Source organism: Chamaea fasciata, unplaced genomic scaffold (assembly GCF_029207755.1).
Source record: "Chamaea fasciata isolate MVZ Bird 193981 ecotype frontalis unplaced genomic scaffold, bChaFas1.0.hap1 SCAF_40, whole genome shotgun sequence".
NCBI lineage: Eukaryota > Metazoa > Chordata > Aves > Passeriformes > Sylviidae > Chamaea > Chamaea fasciata.
The window spans coordinates 1,586,412-1,604,773 of NW_027094125.1; the positions used below are offsets into that span (position 1 = coordinate 1,586,412).

At 53.1% G+C, this 18,362-nt stretch overlaps 1 pseudogene; it reads left to right on the top strand.

The window, feature by feature from the left end:
* Positions 1-3,469: 3,469 nt before the first annotated feature.
* LOC136303661 (uncharacterized) overlaps positions 3,470-18,362 on the top strand; it is a 372,218-nt pseudogene continuing 357,325 nt past the window's right edge.

Here is an 18,362-nt window from a genome sequence, read left to right on the forward strand (position 1 = left end):
AGTAGAAACCCCAAGAGGGTCATGAAAGTCCTTGTGCTGTGTCTGTGCTGCCGAGCTGGGCCGGGTTCCTGGCACAGAGGCAGCTCCTGGCAAGGGCAGCGCTGCAGAGAGACAGCTCTGCCCAGGAGCAGCTCCTGTGCACAGCCCAGCAGGGCTGGGGCACTGCCTGCAGCCACCCCGGGCACAGCACACAGGCACTGAGGGGCTCAACTCAGCCTGGGCTGGCAGCACGGAGCAGAGCTCACTGAGGGCTCACTAGAGGAGAAATCCTCACAGTGTCGGGAACAGTCATTCTCTGGCTGGGGGAAGAGAAGCTGCAGCTCCTGCAGGGATCTCCTGAAGCTGGCACATCCCACAGCTCTGAGGCCCTTCCAGGAGGACTCTCAGAGTCGCTGCAGGGCAGGGATGTGGCCCTGGGGCAGGGCTGGGTGTCCCTGCTGCACCACCCGAGGCACAGCACAGGGCAGCTCCCTGCTGCCGGGCTCTGCTGCAGGGCTGAGCAGCTGGGGCTGCAGCCAGGGGTGCCCAGGGCTGTCGTGCAGAACAGGGTCCTGCGGCCCAGGGCTCTGTGCTGGGCCACGGAAAGCTTTGCTGTCCCTCCAAAGTCACTCTCAGAACTCTCAAGAGGCTCCTTGTGTTCCTCGTTCCTCCAGGGCTCAGCGGGATGAGATCAGGGTCCCACTGCAGCCTACAAGAGACTCAGGTTTTGCTTGTTGGTGGCCAGCGCCCATCAGATGGTGAATGGTCTGTGCTGAACCTTCCTGGGGCTCTACAGCTTGTGCCAGGGCTGATGGCAGGGGAATGTTTGTCTGGAGGGATCTGAGAGCTGCCAGGAAAGCACAGGGGTCCTGCAGGGACAGCGTGTGCCAGGGATCAGCAGGGAGTGGAGCTCACTGGGCACAGTCCCTCTCCTTGTGATGCCACAGGTGCCAGAGCACATCACAGCCCTGCTCCTTGTGATTTCACAGGCACCAGAGGACTGTGAAATGTGTCCTCTCTCTGCTTGATGTCACAGGCAGGCACCAATGCACATCACAGCCATGCTCCACGTGTTGTCACAGCCACCAGAGCATATCACAGCACCGCTCCTTGTGATGTCACGGGCACCAGGGGTACCTGACAACCCTGCTCCTTGTGACATCAAAGGAACCAGAGAACATCACAGCCCATCTTCTTGGGATGGCACAGGCATCAGAGCACATCACTGTGGAAAATCAGACAGCTACAGAAGCTGAGCTGGGTGGCACCGGCAGACCCTTTGGCCCTGGTACAGTGAAAGCCGTGGGAGAGATAAACTCAAGGCAAGAACAAAAGTGAAGACACCATGTCTGATCACGCTGACCGCTCTGACGAGAGAGAAAGTAACAAGGCCATTGCTAGTGCAAGAATGTAAGAAGGACTTGATAATAGAAAAGATTGTGTTACTAATGGAACAAGGGCAAAGGGGTCTGAGTGGAAAATTTTGTACGGAATGTAGAGACCTATGAATACTGGTGAACTTGTGTACTAAACTGGCTTTGCTTTGCTGACGTAGCGGAGCCCGTGTCTCTCATTTCCTGCACATCACAGCCAGCCCCGCACCTTGAGACATCACAGGCACCAGAGTAAATCCCAGCCCTGCTCCTTGTGATGTCACAGGCACCAGAGTAAATCCCAGCCCTGCTCCTTGTGACATCACAGGCACCAGAGTAAATCCCAGCCCTGCTCCTAGTGATGTCACAGGCACCAGAGTAAAACCCAGCCCTGCTCCTTGTGACATCACAGGCACCAGAGTAAATCCCAGCCCTGCTCCTTGTGATGTCACAGGCACCAGAGTAAATCCCAGCCCTGCTCCTTGTGACATCACAGGCACCAGAGAAAATCCCAGCCCTGCTCCTTGTGATGTCACAGGTACCAGAGTACCTGACCACCCTGCTCCTTGTGACATCACAGGCACCAGAGTAAATCCTAGCCCTGCTCCTTGTGACATCACAGGCACCAGAGTAAATCCCAGCCCTGCAGCTTGTGATGTCACAAGTACCAGAGTAAATCCCAGCCCTGCTCCTTGTGACATCACAGGCACCAGAGTAAATCCCAGCCCTGCTCCTTGTGATGTCACAGGCACCAGAGTAAATCCCAGCCCTGCTCCTTGTGACATCACAGGCACCAGAGTAAATCCCAGCCCTGCTCCTTGTGATGTCACAGGTACCAGAGCACATCACAGCCAGGCCCCACTCTTTGTCTTATCACAGGTACCAGAGTACCTGACAGCCCTGCTCCTTGCAATGTCATGGGCACCAGTGCACATCACAGCCAATCCCTCTCCTTGTGATATCACAGGCACAAGAGCACATTACAGCCAGCCCCGCTCCTTCCGTTATCACAGGCACCAGAGCACATCAGAGCCCTGGTCACTGTGATGTCACAGGCACCAGAGAACATGACAGCTTTGTTCCTTGTGATTTCATGGGCACCAGAGTAAATCACTGCCCCACTCCTTGCAAAGTCACAGGTGCCTGTGACATCTCAAGGAGCAGGACTGGCTGGGAGGTGTTCTGTTCTGGCTGTGAAATCACAACGTGCAGAGGTTCCAAAGGAAAAGAACACTCTCCCCCAGTTCCCTCACTACCAGTTCCTCCCAGCTACTTCCAGCATGATCCCGTTTGCTCACAACCATTCCTAGTCAGCCTCAGTGTAGTCACTCACTGCCAGTATGATCCAAGTCACCTCCAGCATGATCCCAGTTCCTCCCAGTATAAGCCCAGTTGCTTCCAATCAGCCCCAGCACACACCCAGTCACTCCCAGTTCCTCCCAGTTGCTCCTAGCATGATCCCAGTTGCTCACAGCTGCTCCTGGTCACACTCAGCATGATCCCAGTCAATCCCAGTATATCCCATTTGCCCACCGCATCGTCTTAATTGGCCCTGCAGGCTCCTACTCATTCCCAGTATGATGCCAGCATGATCCCAGTCTCCCTCGGTGTGATTGCAGTCTCCCCCACCATGGGCTAAGCTCCTCCCAGCACGATCCCCGTATAACCCAGTCACTCCCAGTGATACCACTCCTGCGATCCCCCAGCCCTCTCTGTGTTCCCCCCTCCCGGGAGGAGCCCCAAGGGCTGGAAGTGCCCAGCCAGGGTCCCCAGCAAGGCCCAGTTTGGATGTGCAGCGCCCAGTTTACCCAGTTTCCCTCTCCTTTTCCCCGGGCCGGGTTCCCCCCGGCCCCAGCGGGTGGGAGCAGCCGAGAGCCCCGCGCTGCCCATCCCGACCTGTCCCGGCTCCATCCCCGCTCCTCCCGTGGCCGCCAGGGCTTCGGGAACGGGGCACCGGGGTGTGCCTGCTCCTGGCGGAGGAGGAGGGCTGGGAGAGGAGAGATGGAGAAGGAGAGCGAGAAGGGATGGATGTACGGGAAGGGGGTGGGGTTAGGGAGGAGGAGGAGGAAGGATGGAAGGGGAGGAGCCGGAGAAGGAAGAAGAGGAGGGACAAAGGAGGGTCAAGAAAAGGAGAAGGACCACGAGGTCGAGCGCTCTCTGAATTCACAGCCCTCGGCCCGTGGCATCATCACGCCCCATCCCACAGGTGACCGGGGAGGGGGAGCTCGGCCCAGATATCCTGGGTGGTCTCTGGGTTGGGTTTTTTCGGAGGGGATATTTTGAGAATGAAAAACTCCAAAGCTGAGCAGAAAATGCCCCTTGAGGGGACACTGGGGGGTCCCAGTGTTGGCTGCCGTCAGAGGCAGCCTGGAGGAGCAGAGCCCTGTGTCCCCCAGGAGCCCAAAGTGGGGAGCCCAGAGAGGGGGGAGCGCCACCATTGGCGGGACCCTCAACAGCCTGGAGAGGGGCAGGGGGGACTCCCTGGACCCCCTGAACCCCAGAGCAGAGAACTGCGGGAGAATGGACTCTGGGACCCCAAAACCCCCCAGCATCCCTAAACGGGGAGACACGAGAGGGGGGAGTTTTTTGGATTTCTGGGGAGGGTGGGAACCAAGTAGGCGAGGGACCTCTAATACAAGCCTGACTCCCAGCAGCTGGGACAGGGGGTAACCCCCGAACACCAAAGGGGAGAGGCCAGAGACAGAGAATTCCTGGGAGGCATTTTCAGGACTGAATCTTGGTGTTTGGGAGGTTTTTATGGACCCCAGATGTCTGGTCACTTCCGGAGATGGACTTGGGCAGAGGGACCTTCAAAGTCAATGTACTCATCCTGTGTTTTTCACCTAATCAGGATTTCCCATTCCCAAACCTTGGCTAGAGAAAGGAGAAGGCTGTGAGGAAGAGGAAGATGCCCTGGGAGGCCCAGGCAGGTGAGGAAGTCACTGCTCCTTTCCCCCTCTCTCCTGCTCCATCTCCCAGCCCAGCATGGCCCCAGCTACAGGACAACCCTGCACCGACGCCGTCCTACTCAGGACAAACTGAGGGGATCTCTGTCCCCGTCCTTCTGGCACAGAGGCAAATCCCATCCTCTCCTTTTCCTTCCTCCCCCAGACAAAGAGCTGAGGATGGAGACCAGGGAGGACAAATCGCCTCAGCAGAACCTCATGGAAGAGGCTGTTTTGAGCAGCTCCATGGCGCAGGAATCTAACAGGGAGGAAAAGCCCCAGAGATCCCACATGAAGAGGGGCTCCAAACCCATCCCAGGGTGCTCTGAGGAGGAAAGACCAAACCTGTGCTGGAAAGGCAGCTGGATATCCAGCCGGATCTCTCAGCTTGTCCATGAGCAGCCTCATGATGGGGAGAAGCCCCACAAGTGCTTGGAGTGTGGGAAGAGCTTCAGGCGAAGCTTCCACCTGATCCGCCACCAGATGATCCACACTGGGGAATGGCCCTATGAGTGCTTGGAATGTCGGAAGGGCTTCAGTGAGAGCTCGAACCTGATCGTCCACCAGATGATCCACTCTGGTGAGAAGCCCTTCGAGTGTGGGGAATGTGGGAAGAGCTTCAGCCAGAGATCCAGCCTTATTGTCCACCAGAGAATCCACACTGGGGAGAGGCCCTTTGAGTGTGGGGAATGTGGTAAGAGCTACATCCAGAGCTCCAACCTGATCAGCCACCAGAGGACCCACACTGGGGAGAGGCCCTATGAGTGCTTGGAATGTGGGAAGACCTTCAGCCGGATCTCCCACCTGTCCTCCCACAAGAAGATTCACACTGGGGAAAGGCCCTACGAATGTCCCAAGTGTGGGAAGAGGTTTCACACCAGCTCAGACCTCCTCATACACGAGCGGATTCACACGGATGAGAGGCCATTCCGCTGCCCCGAGTGTGGGAAGGGATTCAAGCACAACTCCACCCTCATCACCCACCAGCGCATCCACACTGGGGAGAGGCCCTACGAGTGTCCCCAGTGTGGGAAGAGCTTCTCCTGGAGCTCATCCTTGAGACACCACCAACAGAGCCACTGGTAAGGGAACCCCTGTGAGTGCCCTGACTGTGGGAACAGCTTTGTGCACTGCTCCAACTTCATCCCCCATTAGAGGACCTACATTGGGCAGAGCCCTGGTGACCCACATTCCCAGTGGAATTCCCACCTGGCAGGTGGTCTCCACACTCTCCTGGATTCCCATGGGCACCTGGATGAACCCAAGGGCAGGAGCATCCATCAGTAGTCAAATCGACATTGGAAATTCACTGGGAAGATCTGATTTTCTAATTTTACACCCTAAAAACCTTGACTGCTCTGTCCAATTGTTTCTTCTTGTGGCATCAAGCAGTACTGGATGATCTTGATGATCTTTTCCTACCTGAATAATTTCCATCTTTATCACATCAAAACACCCAGAACCAGGGTAAAAATAAAGAAATTTAGTAAAGGGATCTAAAGCAGCCCTGTTTTACCAGGATTTGGGGGTGCATTTGGGGTTGGTTCACTGGATTTTTTGGGATTTGTGGGGGTTGCCCAGGCTGGGCGGCCAGGGCCATAATTTCATACGTGTGTGCGCAGAACGTGTCCACCTGAGCCCGGCTGTTCTCCAGGAATTCTGGTTGTCTGTCCCAGTCCCTGGCGGGGGTCTCCCCATTTTGGGGTGTGCTCCCCAAAGTGCCCAAATCGCTGCTGAAGTGCCCGAGCTGCTCCTGGCTGGGGATGTTCCTGTCCACCAACCTCTCCTGGTCAGTGCCATGGGGCGCTGGGAGGAAATTTTGGGGGATTGTGGGGGAACTAGGAGAGGCTTTTGTGGCTCTTGGGGCCATTTGTGCTGCTCGGAGGGGGTTTGGGGGGCTTTTGGGGCAGTCTGTGTAACAGTTTTGGTGGTCCTGGCCAGGCTGTGTGGCTTGGAGAGAATTTGGATGAGACTTGGGGGAGATGGAAAGGGGTTCTGGTGGTTCTTGGGGCCATTTATATGGCAAGTAGCATTTGGGGTGTCCTGGCCAGGAGCTGGGGGGGTGGTTTGAGGGTTCCAGGAGTGTCTGTGGGGCTGGGAGGGGGTTTTAGGGCAGATGTGACCCCCCTCCCCAGACCCCCAAAGCTGCCAGCAGACCCCACCCCCCAAGATGCTGCCGGGGGTGGGGGTGTCCATGCTGGGGTTCATCCTCCTGGCGCTGCAGGAGAAGGTGAGGGGCGTCCCCAGGGCCCGTGTGTGTCCCCCAGAGCGTGTGTGACCCCCCATGCCGGTGTCACCCCCTTTTCCCTCCCCACAGGGCTCCTGCCCCAGCTCCTGCTGCCCCCGGGGGGAATTTGGGGAGGGGGCAGAGGGGGTGCACAGCCCCCGCCGGGGGATGACCCCGGCCCAGCCCCTTTGTTTAGCACCAAGCTGGGCTTGGGGCCGCAGGGGGAAGAGGCCCAGGGGAAGCAGATCCTGCAGGTGGGACAGGGCTTGGGCTCAGGGCAAGGTCCTGCCCTGCACACCTAGCTCAGGTGTGACCCTGCCCCGGGAAGGGAGCGGGACATTCCCATCCCCACGGATCCTATCCCCAAAATACCACTTTTGGGATCCCTCATCCGTCTCCGCAGTCCCCCCTCCAACATCTCCAGGCCTCTGGGAAGAGCTCAAGGGGATGGAATTTCCCAACCAGCAAGGCCCAGTGTAGATGTGCAGCCCCCAGTTTTCCCAGTTTCCCTCTCCTTTTCCCCGGGCCGGGTTCCCCCCGGCCCCAGCGGGTGGGAGCAGCCGAGAGCCCCGCGCTGCCCATCCCGACCTGTCCCGGCTCCATTCCCGCTCCTCCCGCGGCCGCCAGGGCTTCGGGAACGGGGGAGGAGGAGGAGGGGGGAGGGAGGAAGAGGCGGAGCAGCAGCGGGAAGCGGGAGGAAGAAGAGCAGAGGAGGGACCGAGCGGCCCCAGCGCTCCCTGAACCCGCAGCCCCCCGGGACCATCGGCCCCATCCCGCAGGTGCCCGGGGAGGCGGAACTCGCCCCGAATATCCCGGGTGGGGTCCCTGGGTTCGGTTTTTTTGGGGTATGTTTGGGGCTTGCAGGGCTCCCCCCTCGGGGGACATGGCGGGGTCCCCGGGAGGTGTTTTTGGGGGGTCCCGGTGTCGGCAGAGCCCCGGCGGGGGGCGGGGGAATGCGGGTCCCCCCAGGTGGGGGTTGGGCTTCCCGGGCCGGGCCCTCCGAGCTCTGCCGGGGCCACGTGGGGAGCGGCGGGACCGGCGGGGGGACACCGGGTTTGGGGAGCCCGGCAGAGATCCGGGCTTTGGGGACCCCCTGAGCGGGACCCCAGAGACAGGAGAGCCCCAGGAGCCCAAAGCGGGGACCCCGAGAGGGGGGACCCCTGGGATTGCCGGGACCCCTTTGGGGGGTGCTGGGGCTGGAGGGGCGGGATGGCCGGGAAAGGGGTTCGGGGCTCCCGGTGCCGGCAGCGGCTGCTCCCAGGATGAGCCCAGTCAGTCCCAGTATGATCCTGATCACTTCTCACTCCCTCTAGGATCCCTGTTGCTCCCAGTATGAGCCCAGTGAGTCCCAATATGGGCCTGGTCCCTTGCCCTCACTCCCTGCCTGATCCCAGTATGACCCAGTCACTCCCAGTCATTTCCTATTATGTTACAATTTGCCCCCAGCACGGTCCCAGTTCCTGCGAGTTCCTCCAGCTTTTGTGCAGTGTGTTCCCAGTTCTCCCAGTTGCCCCTAGTACAGTCCTGGTAATTCCCAGTATGATCCCAGCCTCTCCCAGCAGGGCTCCAGTCACTCCCACTTGCCCCCAGCACATTCCCAGTGGCTCCCAGTGTGGTCCTAGTCCCCACCTGCATGGTCTCAGGCATTCCCAGTATATCCCAGTTGTCCTGAACATTCTTGTAGTCATTCCCAGGCACTCCCAGCTACCCCAGTGTGGTTCAGATGCCCCCAGTTTTATCCCAGCCACTCCCAGTGCATCCCAGTTGTTACCAGCATGCATCCTATCATTCACAGTTGCTCCCAGTTCCTCCCAGTGTGGGAGCAGTTGGCTCTCAGCATGGGCCCTGTAGCTCCCAGTAACCCCCAGCCTGGGTCTAGTCACGCCTTAATCCATAATCCCAGTATGATTGTAGCCAATCCCAATATGATCCCAGTCACTTGCAGTCTAATTCCAGTCACTCCCAATCGCTACCAGGATGAGGCCAGTGGCCCCCAGTTGCTCCCTGTCAATGGCAGCATGACCCCAGTAGCCTCCAGTATGATCCCTGTGATTCCCTGTCTATCCCAGTATATCCCAGTCACTCCCAGTTGTCCTCAGTTGCTTTCAGCTTGATCCCAGTTGCTCACAGCCACTCCCAGTCACCCTCAGTGCGGTCCCAGTTGCTGCCACTATGATCCACTATGATCCCAGTCTACCCCAGCATGGCCCAACTGCTCCCACTGAAATCCAGTAGTATCCCAGTTTCCCCCAGCATGGTTCCAGTTGCTTCCTGTTCCTCCCAGTTGTGCCCAGTTTCCCCTGGTATAGTCCCAGTCCTGTCCCCATATAATCCCAGTCCCTCCCAGCATGGTCCCAGACATTTCAAGTTGCCCCCAATGTACACTGTGTTAATCCCATTCACTCCCAGTAGCCCCCAGCATGGTCCCAGTTCTGCCTAGCATGGTCTTGCCTGTTCCCAGTGTGGTTCCAGTCATCCCAGTGTGGTTAACAGACACTCCCAGTATATCCCAGTTGCCCTCAGCATGCTCGTAGCTATGCCTAGTCGCTCCCAGCTGCCCCATTAAGGTTCCAGTTACCCCAGTACAAACCTGTCCCTCCCAGTGATGCCACTCCTGGGATCCCCCACCCCTCGCTGTGTTCCTCCCTCCCAGCTCTCCTGAGAGGAGCCCCAAGGGCTGGAAGTGCCCAGCCAGGGTCCCCAGCAAGGGTCAGGGGCAGCTGACTCTTGGGGAACAGGGAATGGGGCATCGAGGGTGTCGCTGCTCCTGGGGGAGGAGGAGGAGGGATGGAGGAGGAGGGACAAATGAGGATCAAGAAAAGGAGAAGGAAGGAGGAGGTCGAGAGCTCCCTGAATTCACAGCCCCCCAACACATGGGAGAATCGCCCCCCACCTCCCCCACCAATCCCGCAGGTGACCGGGGAGGGGAGCTGGGCCTGGATATCCTGGAGGGGTCCCTGGGTTGGGTTTTTCTGGGGGGGGGATGTTTGGAGAATAAAGATCTCCAAAGGTGAGTGGAAAATGCCCCTGGAGGGGACATTAGTGGGTCCCAGTGGTGGCTCCCAGCAGAGGCAGCCTGGAGGAGCAGAGCCCTGTGTCCCCCAGGAGCCCAAAGTGGGGAGCCCAGAGAGGGGGCAGAACCATGATTTGTGGGACCCTCAACAGCCTGGAGAGGGGCAGGGGGGACTCCTTGGACCCCCTGCACCCCAAAGCAGAGAATTAGGGGAGAAAGGACCCTAGGATCCCAAAAGCCCCTGGTGTCTCTAAATGGGGAGATAGAAGAGGGAGTAGGTTTTCAGATTCCTGGAACCTCTGGCAGCCTGGACAGGGAGGAATCCCAGAACCCTAAAATGGAGAGACCAGAGACAGGGAACTCCTAAGAGGTTTTTTCAGGGCAGATTTTTATGGACATATGATGCTGACTTCTAGAGATGGACTTGGGCAGGGGGACCTTCAAACCCAAGGTGCTCACATCTTGTTTTGCCTGCAAACCAGGATTTCCCATTCCCAAACCTTGGCCGGATGGAGGGCGAGGCTGTGAGGAAAAGGAAGATGCCCCAGGACAGCCAGACAGGTGAGGAGGAAGTCAGTGCCCCTTTCCCCTCTCTCCTGCTCCATCTCCCAGCCCAGCATGGCCCCAGCTGCAGGACAAACCCCCTGCCAGTGATGAACTGGGGGGAATCTCCTTCCCCTTCCCTCTGGCACGGAGGCAAATCCCATCCTCTCCTTGTCCTTCCTTCCCCAGACAAGGAGCTGAGGATGGAGACCAGGGAGGACAAATCCCCACAAAAGAACCTCGTGGAAGAGGCTGATTTGAGTGACTCCATGGGGCAGGAATCCAATGGGGAGGAAAATCTCCAGAGATCCCACAGGATAAGCTCCAGCCCCAGCCCAGGGAGCTCTGATGAGGAAAGACTCACCCTGTGCCAGGAAGGCAGCCAGAGATTGAGCCAGAGCTCTGAGCTGGTGGTCCATGAGCTGTTTCATGAAGAGGAGAAGCCCCACAAGTGTGGGGAATGTGGGAAAAGCTTCAACTGGAGGTCCCGCCTGATCCGCCACCAGATGATTCACACTGGGGAGAAGCCCTACGAGTGTCCTGAGTGTGGGAAGGGCTTTAGAGACACCCCTGGATTGATCATCCACCATCGCATCCACACCGGGGAACGGCCCTTCGAGTGTGGGCAATGTGGCCAGAGCTTCAACCGGAGCTCCCACCTGACCTCCCACCTGAAGATCCACACTGGGGAGAGGCCCTACGAGTGTTCTGAGTGTGGGAAGACATTCCAGACCAGCTCCCTTCTCCTCGTACACCAGCGGATTCACACAGATGAGAGGCCATTCCGCTGCCCCGACTGCAGGAAGGGCTTCAAGTACAACTCCCACCTCGTCAGGCACCGGCGCATCCACACTGGGGAGAAGCCCTACGAGTGTCCTGAGTGTGGGAAGAGATTCAGAACGAGCTCAGTCTTGAATCAGCACCAATGGAGACACCGGTAAGGGAAGCCCTGCGAGTGCCCCAGCTGCAGGAGGAGCTTCATCCTCTGCTCCAACTCCATCCCCCATCAGAGCACCCACGCTGGGGAGAGCCCTGGTGAGCCACATTCCTGGTAATCCAGGTTGGGAAGACACCTGGCTGGTGGTCACCACATCCTCCTGGATCCCCATGGGCACCGGGATGAACACAGGGGCAGGCACATCTGTTGAGACTCAGATCGACATTGCAAGTTCATTGAGAAGAGCTGATTTTTTACCTTGTCTTGGTTTGAAAGACAGGTGTCTGCTGAGGAAAGCAGGAGCCTCCCTTGGAATGGAAAATGTAAACCCCCTCCCTCCAAATTATTATAATTTTGAAATTAAGGAGCTCTCAGGCAAAGGTATGAGAATAGGAATAACTGTTCTTTAGTGGTGTGTATAATAAAGCAAACAAACAACAGCTACAGCATTAACAACAAACAGAACCACAAACCCAGTGACCCCTTCTTGGCCGTGGGCACTTTCCCCTGATTCCCCTACAGCCGCAGGGGTGCTGTGGTGTGAGCTCGGGGAGCATGTGGTAATAATGGCAGCTTGACCAAGATAGGAAGGGATGAAGAGAGGCTTTTCGTCACAAACCCCTGGGGCAGTCAATCCCAGGGCCCCAGCAGCAAGCTGGGCTGGCACCTATATGTAGAGTTATAATCCAATTAGTTTTAGTAAGTTGACAATATGGGGATAGAGAGTAAAATGTCCTAAAGTAACTTTAGGATGCTTATATCCCCAGTCATCTGTTCTGTATATTCTGTATGTGTTCTGTGTCTTTAAAACTAGCTCTAAAAACAAAACAAACAAAAAAACCCCACACACAATTTGTTTTAGAAAAACAGCATTCACTCCTACACATTTTTTTCTCTAAACCCTATGTATTCATCAAAAACACAACAACCAAACAAAAACCTTTTTTTTTTGCTTTTAGTTAGTTTAGCTAGCTGAAGCAAACAAGCTCCCTAAACTTTTTTTTTTCCCTTAAAATTGTTTAAACCTATCCTAAACTAAAACCACCAAAAAACACCAAAATCTCGCACCTACAACCCACCAAAACCTAAACCTCCAAAAAAAACCTAAAAAACCCTAAAACTAATAAAACTAAGTATAACTCTAAGTGTAACTACATACAGGCAGGGGTGTGGGGCTACAGTGCAGGGAAAGGTTGGAGCAGTGCACAAGAAGCAGCGGGGTGGGGCAGCAGGGGCCTGGCTCCCAGTCGGGCAAGGAGAGGCAAACTCAGGGTCAGGGCACCCGAGCAGATGGTGCTAGGTCTGTCTTTTAATGAGTAACCCTTGATAAACAAGCACTCACTTTAAAATTTCAAAGGTTTATTGAACCTTAACAAAGGGAGAAAGGGACAGCACTGGGAGCGTGGCCGACTGCCAGAGGCTCATCCACAAAATGGCAGCTCCACTTTTTATACCCCTGGTATGACATCAGCCAACCCTGGGCCCTCCCAAAGTCTGCCGCTCAACTCTTCTTTGCCATCCAAAAATGGAGTCCTTCTTGCAGCGTGACTGGAGGTGAGGTGCTGTCATGCCAGGCCTCCCCAGTACGAGCTTTCCCCATTCCCAGCTGCCCCATGCAAGGGTCCGTGGCCTGGAGACTCCCGCACAGCCAGGCTGGTGTTTCCGTGCCTGGTGCTTCCAGCAGCCTCTCCCCACCTCTTGTGCACTTCGTGTCTTGCCTCCAATCTGACACATTCCAAATCCACCCAACTGTCCAATGTCCTCAAGCTGCAACAGACTCAGGTACAGATCCTGTGCAGTGCTGACCAGAGCTCAGGTGCCTGCACTCAGATTATGGGCAATCTGGCCATCTCACTTATGAGGATGGTCCCTTTTCAAACCAGTTATGAGGATGGTGCCTTTTCAAACCAGTTATGAGGATGGTGCCTTTTCAAACCAATTATGAGGATGGTGCCTTTTCAAACCAATGATGAGGATGGTCCCTTTTCAAACCAGTTATGAGAACAGTGCCTTTTCAAACCAGTTCTCCCAAGTCTGACTCTCGCACTAACCACACTCCCAGACTGCATCCCACTCACACCCCAAGCACACTCCCGGACTCCGTCTCCCCCTCGCACAATACTCTCAATCCTCCAGATCTTTCCATCTGCAGTTTTTCAGGGGGCCTTTCCCCTCCTTCCCCCTCCTCTTTATCCTTATTTGGTCCTTTATTGTCCCCGAGGTGTCGACTTGCAAATCAGCAATGACCCCAGGAGAAGCCAATCGAGCCGCGAGATCAGGGGGTGGAACTCTCGTCCAAAATCTCCTAGGGCCATGGAGACGAGGTTTTAATGCCAGATGAGTCCCCAGTTGTGAGAAATGACCGCTCACTTTAAAATTTCAGAGCTTTATTAAACCTCAACAAACACAACAAAGGACTGAATAAGGAGAAAGGACCAACCCAGACTGTCCAGTGGCAGCAATACAGAGGGGGGCAAAGGGGGCTGTAGAGAGAACTGGGGGTGTCCAAACAACAAACTACAATAACACAACCATACATCAACAGAACTTCTTTTAATGTACACACACTATTCATCCGATAATTGTGAGAGCCAATCATCATACTACTCATCTCTAACAGTGAGGTAGGTGATGATGATGAGGTCCCAGTGCAGTGGCTGCTCTCACGAGCAGAGGATCACCCCATGGCAGAAGAAGCAGCTCTGGGCTGGGCTCTGGCAGCAGCAGGGAATTCCTTACCCCAAGCAGCAGCTCCGACCTTCCTCCTCTTGAGAGGAATGACAGACTTGTCTTTACAAACAAGCAGTGGATCTGCTGGTAGGTAAAACCAGCACTGAGAGATGAAAGAAACAATGGGGAGGATTCCACTGATTGATGAATGGAAAAGAAGATATTTGCCTTTACAAACAAACTGTATGTTTGCTGATAAATGAAACTGGATATTGAAAGAGGAAAGAAACAATGGGGAAAACCCATAAATTCCGTAAGAATTAAAAATTAAAAGGGGGGATTATACATTAAAGGGGAATTTTAGGTATTAGGCACTCCAGGAAGTCTGTAACTCTCAAGTACCTCAGCCAATGGAGAAAGAGAGAGGGAAATGCGGCCGGGAAATGAGGATAAATAAGAGGCTGCATCCTCCAAAATTTGAGAGACCCCAGGGGAAATGCCTCATGGTCTCTCCCTTTATTCGAATAAAGAAAAAGGATTCCTCTGTCTCCTTTTTGGACAGAAACCTCTGACGTTTGTGGAATAATTTTCCTAACACTCTGAAGCCAAGAGAGAGAGAGCCAGCAGCTGCCCCAGCCCCATCTTTTACCTGCCCGATTCTCTCGATATCTCTGCCCCTCAGAAAGAAATTCTTAAGTAAAAGAAGTACAACCAGATGCTCTCTTCCCCTGAGCTTGATCACTTCTTTCATTTTCTTAAGTGCCCAGTTGTTAGTGTTTCCTAGCAAGAAATGGGGAAAAAATCTATAAAAAGGAACAAAAGGAAGAAAACCCAAACCTTTACACCCTAAAAAACATGCCCCATCCAATTGTTTCTTCTGGTGACATTGAGCAAAGCTAAGATGATCCTTGGAGGTCTTTTCCAGCCTAAATAATTTCCATCTTTATCCCATCAAAACACCAAGAACTGGGGTAAAAAATAAAGAAACAAAGAGATCTAAAGCTGCACCATTTTACTGGGGTTTTGAGGTGAATTTGGGATTCAGAGGAGTCTTCAGGAGGATGTGGGTGTTGTAGGGCTGTAAAGCCAGGCAGATGGGGCTACAGTCTCCTAGTTGTGCTGGCAGAACATGTCCACCTGAGCCCGGCTGTTCTCCAGGAATTCTGGTTGTCTGTCCCAGTCCCTGGCCTGGGTCTCCCCATCCAGGGTGTCCCCCCCACAAGTGCCCAAATCGCTGCTGAAGTGCCCGAGCTGCTCCTGGCTGGGGATGTTCCTGTGCACCAACCTCTCCTGGTCGGTGCCATTGGGGACTGGGAGGGGTATTAGGGACTCCTGGGAGCACTGGGAGGAGGTTTGGGGGGCTTTTGGGACAGTCTGTGAGGGGGTTTTGGTGGTCGTGGCCAGGCTGTGTGGCTTGGAGAGAATTTGGGGGAGATGGAAAGGGGTTTTGGTGGCTTTTAGGGCTATTTATATTGCAGGGAGTGTTTGGGGGAGTCCTGGCCAAGGCCTGTGGGGTGGTTTGAGGTGTCTGGGAGTGTCTGTGGGGCTTTAGGAGGGGGTTTTAGGGCAGATGTGACTCCCCCCCAGACCCCCAAAGCTGCCAGCAGGCAGCCTCAGTGGCCAGCAGCACCCCAGACACAGCCCGCAGCCACAGGCACATCCAGCTGCTCCTCAAGGTGCCAAGCGGGGCACACAGACACACCCTGGCACAAGAGGAGCCACATTCAGCTGCTCCTGAGTCCCCACGGAAGGAATAAGAGCTTGACTCAGCCAATATATCAAGCAACAATTGATTTATTAATTCGGTAATTCAAACGATAAAATGTGAGCAAAGCAGCGTGCTGGGTACAGTGGGGGGGTTTCCCCTCCAGCTGCACACCAAATGCTGGTTTTTGCTGGTATTTTTTTGGTGGTTTCCTCCTAGTTTCTATTTGTGAAGTCCGATTTCCATACCCCATTGTGATCAGCTCCTATTGCTGACGTCGAATTTCTATCACCCCAAGGTTGTAAATTAGTGATGGTGATGTGCAGTTTCCCGTGCCCAGAATCATACGTCGGTGATGGTGAGGCCCAGCTCCTCTTTCCAGGGCCATAAATCAGTGATGGTGATGTTTGGCTTCCCCTCCCAGGATCATGCATCTGTGATGATGGGGTCCAGTTTTCCTTTCCAGGATCCTCAATTTTTTTAACTGTTTTTTTTTCCTTAAGATAAGCTCACTTCCTTCTTTTATTTAGGTGATTACCACTTTTTAAAATCCTAAAGCTGTAGTTCAACACCTCTTATTACAAAGCAGCTCAAAGCTTACAATAATTTTGTTTCAAAGCAAATAATAATACTTATGCATTCTTCTATCCTACATGCTAAAGGCCTAAAAAACCCTTAAAACTTATATTGTGAGAACATTAAAACTCACATTATTCACTTATAAGCATGCAAAATATTTGTCCAAAAGCCTCTTTCCATGCTTTTTTTCCATTTGTTTATTAAAACTCATTTTTATAACTGTCCCGTGGCCTCATTCGACATATTTCACAACAACTACACCGGCCACCTTTTTTGTTTTACCTGAGAGGAAACACAACCTCACGTTTCACACCCACAGCGGGGCTGCCCCTGTGCTCCTGCAGGCCTGCACAGCTCTTTCCTCTTTCCTGGCACAAAATCCCCTCGGGCAGCTTCCCTGGAGCCCTCTGGGACTGCTACCCGGGGTCTCAGCTCCTTAGACCTCTGTGTGCCAAAGACTCCGGGAGGTACCTGGGAGGAGTCTCAGGAAGATCCTGGAGGATGCAGGTTCACTGCAAAAGCGGAAATTGATCAAGGTCAGCTTCCCTGGAGCAATCTGGGGCTGCCAGACAGGATTTGTTGTCCTGAAACTGGAGGTTGAGACTGAGAGATGCCTGGGAACAATGTCAGGTTGATTCACAGAAGATCCAGTTTCCAAAAATCATCTCAGGTACCTGCCTTGGAGCTGTTATAGGTACATACTATAAAGTTGGCTTTTCACAAATACTAAAATGAATGCTACATGTATAACGTGGGAAAGTTTTACTGTATTCATCTAGTTTCTTTTATTATTAAAAGGGTTTAGAAATGGTGATGTAATGAATGTGTATATTTTTTGCGTGGTTGTGGCATAGTGTTAAAAGTAAAGACCGTTTTTATAACATCTAAACTGGCTAAACCAGGAGGATGAAGAGGGTCCTCCGGCATTCCTGAATTGTCCAGATGAAGACAGTGGTGAATCAAAGCTCCAAGAAGGAATTTATTGAACCTGTGCTAGCAGAGGAATGGAGCCACTCGCAGAAGGGTCTGCAAGATAAAATGGTTCGGGAGGAGTTAAAACTGAACAGAGAGAATTCAAACTCAAGAGGAATGTTTGAATCGTGCATTAGGATCTATTGAATGTGTAACAACTCTGTATCCTAATTGTCTTTTTATTAAACTTCTTAAATTTTACCAAGAAAGCAAACCTCGTTTTTCACACCCTCTTGCTGTGTTTCTGTTTTGCCTTCTCCTGTTCCCCTCCTGTTGTGTTTCTTTTTCACTTTCTCCTGTTCCCCTCTTGTTGTGTCCCTGCCCTTGCAGCTCCTGCAGCCTCCAGGGCCACTTTTCCCCTTCGGGTGGTCCCGATGACTCAGGGAAAGGATGTGGGAAACGGATTTGTAGAGAATTCTCAAAGCCTGACAGAAGGCTCACACAGTATATGTGTCTGTATGCAAACTCTGAGATAAGAAATGCTGACTTAGAAATGCCATGGAATAGGACGGACGTTGTTGAGAGAGAAATGGAACTGGAAACAAGTTTCAAATGATGGCCTTGCAAATAAGACTGGATACTTTGGAGAAATAAAACTTTGAAAGATGCATTGTAGTAGGACCCACGAGGAGTAATTTTGGATGATTGGCTTTAAGGCATTACAGCATTGTGTGGCAAAAGCTGACAGGCCAAAAAACCCTTATAATGTGTTGTAATTAGGAAATAGTTTGGCTCCTGATTGTGATGGCATTAATTATAACATCTGTACTGTCTCACCCTTCACACGAGACTGAAAATGGAATAAAAGTTTTTAAAACGCTTCTCAGCTGCCCCATCTTTGGGTCAGAAAAGGGATAATGTGACAAAATCCTCTGCCCAGCTTAGGATGGAGGGGTCCCCGTGTCCAGAGCTGCTCGGGCCAGCAGGACAGGACTGAGCGTGGACACAGGATATGCCCAGAGCACAAGGCTGGTGTTGCTGGTAATGTTAAATTAAATACAGCCTAGTAAGATTTCACACAACTGAATAAAATCTAAATTGAAACTCGTACAACTCACATTTTATACCGTTCAGTACCGTTTACTACAACTGACATTTAAACAAATGCAGCTTAAAAGTTTACAACATTAATTGCAATTTAAATTGAAATTCATACAACTTAAAATTAATACAAGTAAATCTAACTTACTGGAATGTAAGCCTTATTTCATATAACTTAAAGTTAATGCAAATAAATACTATTTAAATTTAAACTGATACAACTTAGTTTTATGCAATTAAACAATAGTTAATAGAATTTAAATTCACATAACCTAAAGTTAATGCAACTAAATATTGTTCAATACCATTGAAAGTAATACAACTTAAATTTACACAACTAAATACAGTTTAATACAATAGCAATTTAAACTTATCCAA